At 48.7% G+C, this 7572-nt stretch overlaps 1 protein-coding gene across 2 annotated transcripts in view; it reads right to left on the bottom strand.

Annotated features, from left to right (window-relative positions):
* The window catches only part of STAU1 (staufen double-stranded RNA binding protein 1), a 68445-nt gene extending 66763 nt beyond the window's left edge, over window positions 1–1682 (bottom strand). The window contains exon 1 of one of the 2 annotated variants that reach the window (XM_069750822.1): window positions 1433–1682. The gene's annotated coding sequence lies outside the window, so the exon portion shown is untranslated. The remainder of the gene's footprint in view (window positions 1–1432) is intronic. The other variant, XM_069750823.1, reaches the window with a different exon arrangement.
* Between the last annotated feature and the right edge of the window lie 5890 nt (window positions 1683–7572).

Here is a 7572-nt window from a genome sequence, read left to right on the forward strand (position 1 = left end):
TTACTGGGAAGTCCTGTTATGGGGTGGACTCATTACTGGGAGGTCCTGTTATTATGGGGTGCGCTCATTACTGGGAGGTCCTGTTATTATGGGGTGCGCTCATTACTGGGAAGTCCTGTTATTATGGGGTGCGCTCATTACTGGGAGGTCCTGTTATTATGGGGTGCGCTCATTACTGGGAGGTCCTGTTATTATGGGGTGCGCTCATTACTGGGAGGTCCTGTTATTATGGGGTGCGCTCATTACTGGGAAGTCCTGTTATGGGGTGGACTCATTACTGGGAAGTCCTGTTATTATGGGGTGCGCTCATTACTGGGAAGTCCTGTTATTATAGGGTGCGCTCATTACTGGGAGGTCCTGTTATTATGGGGTGCGCTCATTACTGGGAGGTCCTGTTATTATGGGATGTGCTCATTACTGGGAGGTCCTGTTATTATGGGGTGCGCTCATTACTGGGAGGTCCTGTTATTATAGGGTGCGCTCATTACTGGGAGGTCCTGTTATTATGGGGTGCGCTCATTACTGGGAGGTCCTGTTATTATGGGATGTGCTCATTACTGGGAGGTCCTGTTATTATGGGGTGCGCTCATTACTGGGAAGTCCTGTTATTATAGGGTGCGCTCATTACTGGGAGGTCCTGTTATTATGGGGTGCGCTCATTACTGGGAGGTCCTGTTATTATGGGATGTGCTCATTACTGGGAGGTCCTGTTATTATGGGATGTGCTCATTACTGGGAGGTCCTGTTATGGGGTGGACTCATTACTGGGAGGTCCTGTTATTATGGGGTGCGCTCATTACTGGGAAGTCCTGTTATTATAGGGTGCGCTCATTACTGGGAGGTCCTGTTATTATGGGGTGCGCTCATTACTGGGAGGTCCTGTTATTATGGGGTGCGCTCATTACTGGGAGGTCCTGTTATTATGGGATGTGCTCATTACTGGGAGGTCCTGTTATTATGGGGTGCGCTCATTACTGGGAGGTCCTGTTATTATGGGATGTGCTCATTACTGGGAGGTCCTGTTATTATGGGGTGCGCTCATTACTGGGAAGTCCTGTTATGGGGTGGACTCATTACTGGGAGGTCCTGTTATTATGGGGTGCGCTCATTACTGGGAGGTCCTGTTATTATGGGGTGCGCTCATTACTGGGAGGTCCTGTTATTATGGGGTGCGCTCATTACTGGGAGGTCCTGTTATTATGGGGTGCGCTCATTACTGGAATTCACTAATTTTTAGGATGAAATATAAATCACTGGGGGATAATGGAAGATGAGGACTGGAGGTCGCACACTGGGTGAATCCACGGGCGTCGTAGCCCACAAATGTCTGGCCTCCATGGTGGTCAAGGCCTATGTGGTAAAGGTGCAGCCTCGGTGTTTCCTGCTGGGCGCTGCAGGAGGAGGTGAGGGGGAGTCCGGGCTGGGGGCTCACCTTCTCTCGCTGACCGTCCCGCTGTGTCCAGGCCCTGCGCTGGGAAACGCTCTCTAATCCATACAGGGCGAGGGAAGGGTCGGTACCGGGAGACCGGGGAGGAGACGCGGACACGGCAAACACTAAAGAGAATGAAGAGCCGGCGGGGCTACCGGAAGTGACGTCACCCGGCTCTGCAGCGGCGGAGAGGCGGGGAACCCACACCGCCGGTCAGGAGAAGAAACTCCCCCACAAGAAGCCACGCCCATCCACAGTCACACAGCGCACGCCGCACACAATGTAACGTAACGGCGCTTACACGGCCGACACCGAGAGGTAATGCTGCTCCTACCCTGTGTATATATAGTGGTGCTGTCTGTGCGCTATATACACTGCTCAAAAAAATAAAGGGAACGCAAAAATCCCACATCCTAGATATCACTGAATGAAATATTCCAGTTGTAAATCTTTATTCATTACATAGTGGAATGTGTTGAGAACAATAATACCTAAAAATGATCAATGTAAATCACAACTAATATCCCACGGAGGTCTGGGGTTGGAATGATGCTCAAAATCAAAGTGGAAAATGAAGTTACAAGCTGATCCAACTTCAGTGGAAATGCCTCAAGACAAGGAAATGATGCTCAGTAGTGTGTGTGGCCTCCACGTGCCTGTATGATCTCCCGACAACACCTGGGCATGCTCCTGATGAGGCGGTGGATGGTCTCCTGAGGGATTTCCTCCAAGACCTGGACTAAAGCATCCGCCAACTCATGGACAGTCTGTGGTGCAACGTGATGTTGGTGGATGGTGCGAGACATGATGCCCCAAATGTGTTCAATCGGATTCAGGTCTGGGGAACGGGCGAGCCAGTCCATAGCTTCAATGCCTTCATCTTGCAGGAATTGCTGACACACTCCAGCCACATCTGGCATTCTCCTGCATTAGGAGGAACCCAGGGCCAACCGTACCAGCATATGGTCTCACAAGGGGTCTGAGGATCTCATCTCTGTACCTAATGGCAGTCAGGCTATCTCTGGCGAGCACATGGAGGGCTGTGCAGCCCTCTAAAGAAATGCCACCCCACACCATTACTGACCCACTGCCAAACCGGTGATGCTGAAGGAAGTTGCAGGCAGCAGATCACTCTCCATGGTGTCTCCAGACTCTTGTCACGTCTGTCACAGGTGCTCAGTGTGAACCTGCTTTCATCTGTGAAGAGCACAGGGCGCCAGTGGCGAATTTGCCAATCCTCTAACAATAAACATTGAGGGGGCACCACAGTCCAAGAAGTGGGATCTAAACCCTGACCAACAATATATATAGCATGTTCCAATTTGTTATTGCACATTAATAAAAAGCTGTGTTCACTTTAGCCAAATCCATTGTGTGGTGATCCCCGTTTATATGACCTTCGCTTTTTTTCTTTGTTTTCTTATGAATTTGCCAATCCTTGTGCTCTGTGGGAAATGCCAAGCGTCCTGCCCGATGTTGGACTGTGAGCACAACCCCCATCTGTGGACGTCGGGCACTCAGACCATCCTCATGGAATTAGTTGCTGTTTGTGCAGACACATGCACATTTGTGGCCTGCTGGAGGTCATTTTGCAGGGCTCTGGCAGGGCTCCTCCTGTTCCTCCTTACACAAAGGCTGAGGTAGCGGTCCTGCTGCTGAGTTGTTGCCCTCCTACGGCCCCCTCCAGGTCTCTTGGTGTACAGTCCTGTGTCCTGGTAGCCCCTCCAGTCTCTGGACACTACGCTGACAGACACAGCAAACCTTCTTGCCACAGCTCGCATTGATGTGCCATCCTGGATGAGCCGCACTACCTGAGCCAGTTATGTGGGTTGTAGAGTCCGTCTCATGCTACCACGAGTGTGAAAGCACAACCAACGTTCAAAAGTGACCAAAACATCAGCCAGAAAGCATTGGTACTGAGATGAGGTCTGTGGTCCCCACCTGCAGAACCACTCCTTTATTGAGTGTGTCTTGATAATTGATGATGCTGCCGGATCCGTTTTTTTTCGAATAGACTTGTATTAGCGACTGATTGTGATGGATGGCCTCACGTTTCATCCGCCGTTCGTCGTTTCATCCGTCGAAAATTGTGGATCCGGTGGCCGGAGACGACAGGCAAAGTATTTTGGATCCCTACGGGCTCCAGTAGGTCTCCTGCAGTATTTGCGGCAGCTGTTGTGTAATTCTATTGAAGATTTATCAGAGAAATCCACCTTCTGCCACTTTTCCAGCGTCCATCTGTTTAGCAGGCTGTGGGACTTAGCAAATGCTTTTTTATTTGCCTTTTGTTTAGTGCTGCCTTGTGAGCACTGATTCGACCATGGAGGCCATTTCAAGACAGAATCCTACAAACTGTTCTAGTTGACACAGGGACTTGAGGTAACCAGGCCTGTTGGAGCTCTACTGCAGTGGAAGAGGGGCTTGCTTTGGATTTTCTAACCAACAAGCGTTCCTCCTGAGCAGTTGTCTTGCAAGGTCTGCCGGGCCTGGGCTTGTCAAACACATCTCCAGTCTCGTCAAATTTTTTAAAATTCTTTGTACTTGACGCTGAGACACATTAAAGGTGCCAGCCATCTCTGCAGTGGATCTGATCTTCAGCCTCTTGATAATCCAGGCTTTGGTCGCATGGGGGATTTTTGGCTTGTTGTCAGAGCTCAAGTTGCAGTTCAATTGAAGGTCTGGGGTGCTGGCTTTCTTTTTATACACACATATTAATTAACCGATCATTTACTGAGCACAGGTGAAGATGTAAACTAGGATTGGGTGCATTATATGAGCAGGCGACAAAACTTTTGTCTTGCCAAAATCTGTGTCCATTATTTTCTTAACCTAAACCACATTTCAAAGCGTTTCAGCTTTCAAAAGAATATTCTATACAACCAATGGATGAATTTAACATCAGGTTATAAGCTTTTATTTACATAGCATGGATAAGCAACATAACGTCTGTCAGGGAGTGTACAGTGGACAGAGTTATCAAGCGGTGGCGGTCACTCACGGATCGCTTCAAGAAGGAGTTCAACAAGGAGATGCAGGCCCCCAGTGGATCGGGAGGCCGCAGGAGCAAATACAAGTATGCTACAGTCCTGTCGTTCCTCCGGTCAACTATGGTGAGCAGAAGGTAAATATTCCCCACCCCATTTACTAAGTAAACATATTTACATGTGTAACCTTTTTTTTTGTTTTGTTTCAGCCAGGAACAAGCAATAACAATAACAATTTATTAATTACATTTTTTTTCTTTGTTCCACAGCACCGTCTGCAGCACTCGGGAGCCTGCAGAGTTGAACCCTTCTGGAGTGATCCCACAGGAGTCCACCACTGGGGCAGAGGTGTAGCTAGAGCTTTTGCCGCCCGGGGCTGTTCCCGAGCTTGGCGCCCCAACCCCCCCCCCCCCCCCCCCAGCAGGAATAAGACCTCAGATGGAGAAGTTAAATTGTTTCGCCGGTGAATGTTACCATCACATGATCGGGACTGCAAAAAAAAAAAACAAGTTCTGCTTACCTGACCGCGCTCCTGCTCTTTCCACGCAGCTGAAACGTGCACTCGCCGGCGACTGACAATGATGTCAGACGCCGGCGACATGCACACTGGGACTGACGTCAGCTGCCAGCCTCAGATTGGCTGGCGGCTGTTAACTATTGACGTGCGGGCGCGGGCCCGCACGTCAATAGCGTTAAACAGCTGCAGCGCCGGCCCAGTGACCCACCCCCAGGGCCGACTCCAGGTTTTTGAGGGCCCCGGGCAAAAGAGTCTCAGTGGGTCCCCCCTTTAACACATACCACGATTCATGATGCCCAGATACGGCAGAGAAATCTAGGTATAGTACAATGCCAGATTTCACTTCTAACATGAGTGACAGCTATTGCAAATTCTACAGTGTATATATACAGGAGGAGTGGTACTGTGCAGTGTATATATACAGGAGGAGCGGTACTGTGCAGTGTATATACACAGGAGGAGCGGTACTGTGCAGTGTATATATACAGGAGGAGCGGTACTGTGCAGTGTATATATAGAGGGGAGTGGTACTGTGCAGTGTATATATACAGGAGGAGTGGTACTGTGCAGTGTATATATACAGGACAGGAGGAGTGGTACTGTGCAGTGTATATATACAGGACAGGAGGAGTGGTACTGTGCAGTGTATATATACAGGAGGAGCGGTACTGTGCAGTGTATATATACAGGAGGAGCGGTACTGTGCAGTGTATATATAGAGGGGAGTGGTACTGTGCAGTGTATATATACAGGAGGAGTGGTACTGTGCAGTGTATATATACAGGACAGGAGGAGTAGTACTGTGCAGTGTATATACACAGGAGGAGCGGTACTGTGCAGTGTATATATACAGGGGAGAGGTACTGTGCAGTGTATATATACAGGACAGGAGGAGTGGTACTGTGCAGTGTATATATATACAGGAGGAGCGGTACTGTGCGGTGTATATATACAGGGGGAGTGGTACTGTGCAGTGTATATATACAGGACAGGAGGAGTGGTACTGTGCAGTGTATATATACAGGAGGAGCAGTACTGTGCAGTGTATATATACAGGGCAGTGGTACAGTGCAGTGTATATATACAGGACAGTGGCACTGTGCAGTGTATATATACAGGGCAGTGGTACTGTGCAGTGTATATATACAGGAGGAGTGGTACTGTGCAGTGTATATATACAGGAGGAGTGGTACTGTGCAGTGTATATATACAGGGCAGTGGTACTGTGCAGTGTATATATACAGGGCAGTGGTCCTGTGCAGTGTGTATATACAGGGCAGTGGTGCTGTGCAGTGTATATATACAGGAGGAGTGGTACTGTGCAGTGTATATATACAGGAGGAGTGGTACTGTGCAGTGTATATATACAGGACAGGAGGAGTGGTACTGTGCAGTGTATATATACAGGGCAGTGGTACTGTGCAGTGTATATATACAGGAGGAGTGGTACTGTGCAGTGTATATATACAGGAGGAGTGGTACTGTGCAGTGTATATATACAGGACAGGAGGCGTGGTACTGTGCAGTGTATATATACAGGACAGGAGGAGTGGTACTGTGCAGTGTATATATATACAGGAGGAGCGGTACTGTGCGGTGTATATATACAGGGGGAGTGGTACTGTGCAGTGTATATATACAGGACAGGAGGAGTGGTACTGTGCAGTGTATATATACAGGAGGAGCAGTACTGTGCAGTGTATATATACAGGGCAGTGGTACAGTGCAGTGTATATATACAGGACAGTGGCACTGTGCAGTGTATATATACAGGGCAGTGGTACTGTGCAGTGTATATATACAGGAGGAGTGGTACTGTGCAGTGTATATATACAGGAGGAGTGGTACTGTGCAGTGTATATATACAGGGCAGTGGTACTGTGCAGTGTATATATACAGGGCAGTGGTCCTGTGCAGTGTGTATATACAGGGCAGTGGTGCTGTGCAGTGTGTATATACAGGGCAGTGGTGCTGTGCAGTGTATATATACAGGACAGGAGGAGTGGTACTGTGCAGTGTATACAGGGCAGTGGTGCTGTACAGTGTGTATATACAGGGCAGTGGTACTGTGCAGTGTATATATACAGGACAGGAGGAGTGGTACTGTGCAGTGTATATATACAGGGCAGTGGTACTGTGCAGTGTATATATACAGGGCAGTGGTACAGTGCAGTGTATATATACAGGGCAGTGGTGCTGTGCAGTGTATATATACAGGGGCAGTGGTACTGTGCAGTGTATATATACAGGGCAGTGGTGCTGTGCAGTGTGTATATACAGGGCAGTGGTACTGTGCAGTGTATATATACAGGACAGGAGGAGTGTTACTGTGCAGTGTATATATACAGGGCAGTGGTACTGTGCAGTGTATATATACAGGGCAGTGGTACAGTGCAGTGTATATATACAGGGCAGTGGTGCTGTGCAGTGTATATATACAGGGGCAGTGGTACTGTGCAGTGTATATATACAGGAGGAGTGGTACTGTGCAGTGTATATATACAGGACAGGAGGAGTGGTACTGTGCAGTGTATATATACAGGGCAGTGGTACTGTGCAGTGTATATATACAGGGCAGTGGTACAGTGCAGTGTATATATACAGGGCAGTGGTGCTGTGCAGTGTATATATACAGGGGCAGT

This window comes from Ranitomeya imitator, chromosome 2, assembly GCF_032444005.1.
Source record: "Ranitomeya imitator isolate aRanImi1 chromosome 2, aRanImi1.pri, whole genome shotgun sequence".
NCBI classification, from domain to species: Eukaryota; Metazoa; Chordata; class Amphibia; order Anura; family Dendrobatidae; genus Ranitomeya; species Ranitomeya imitator.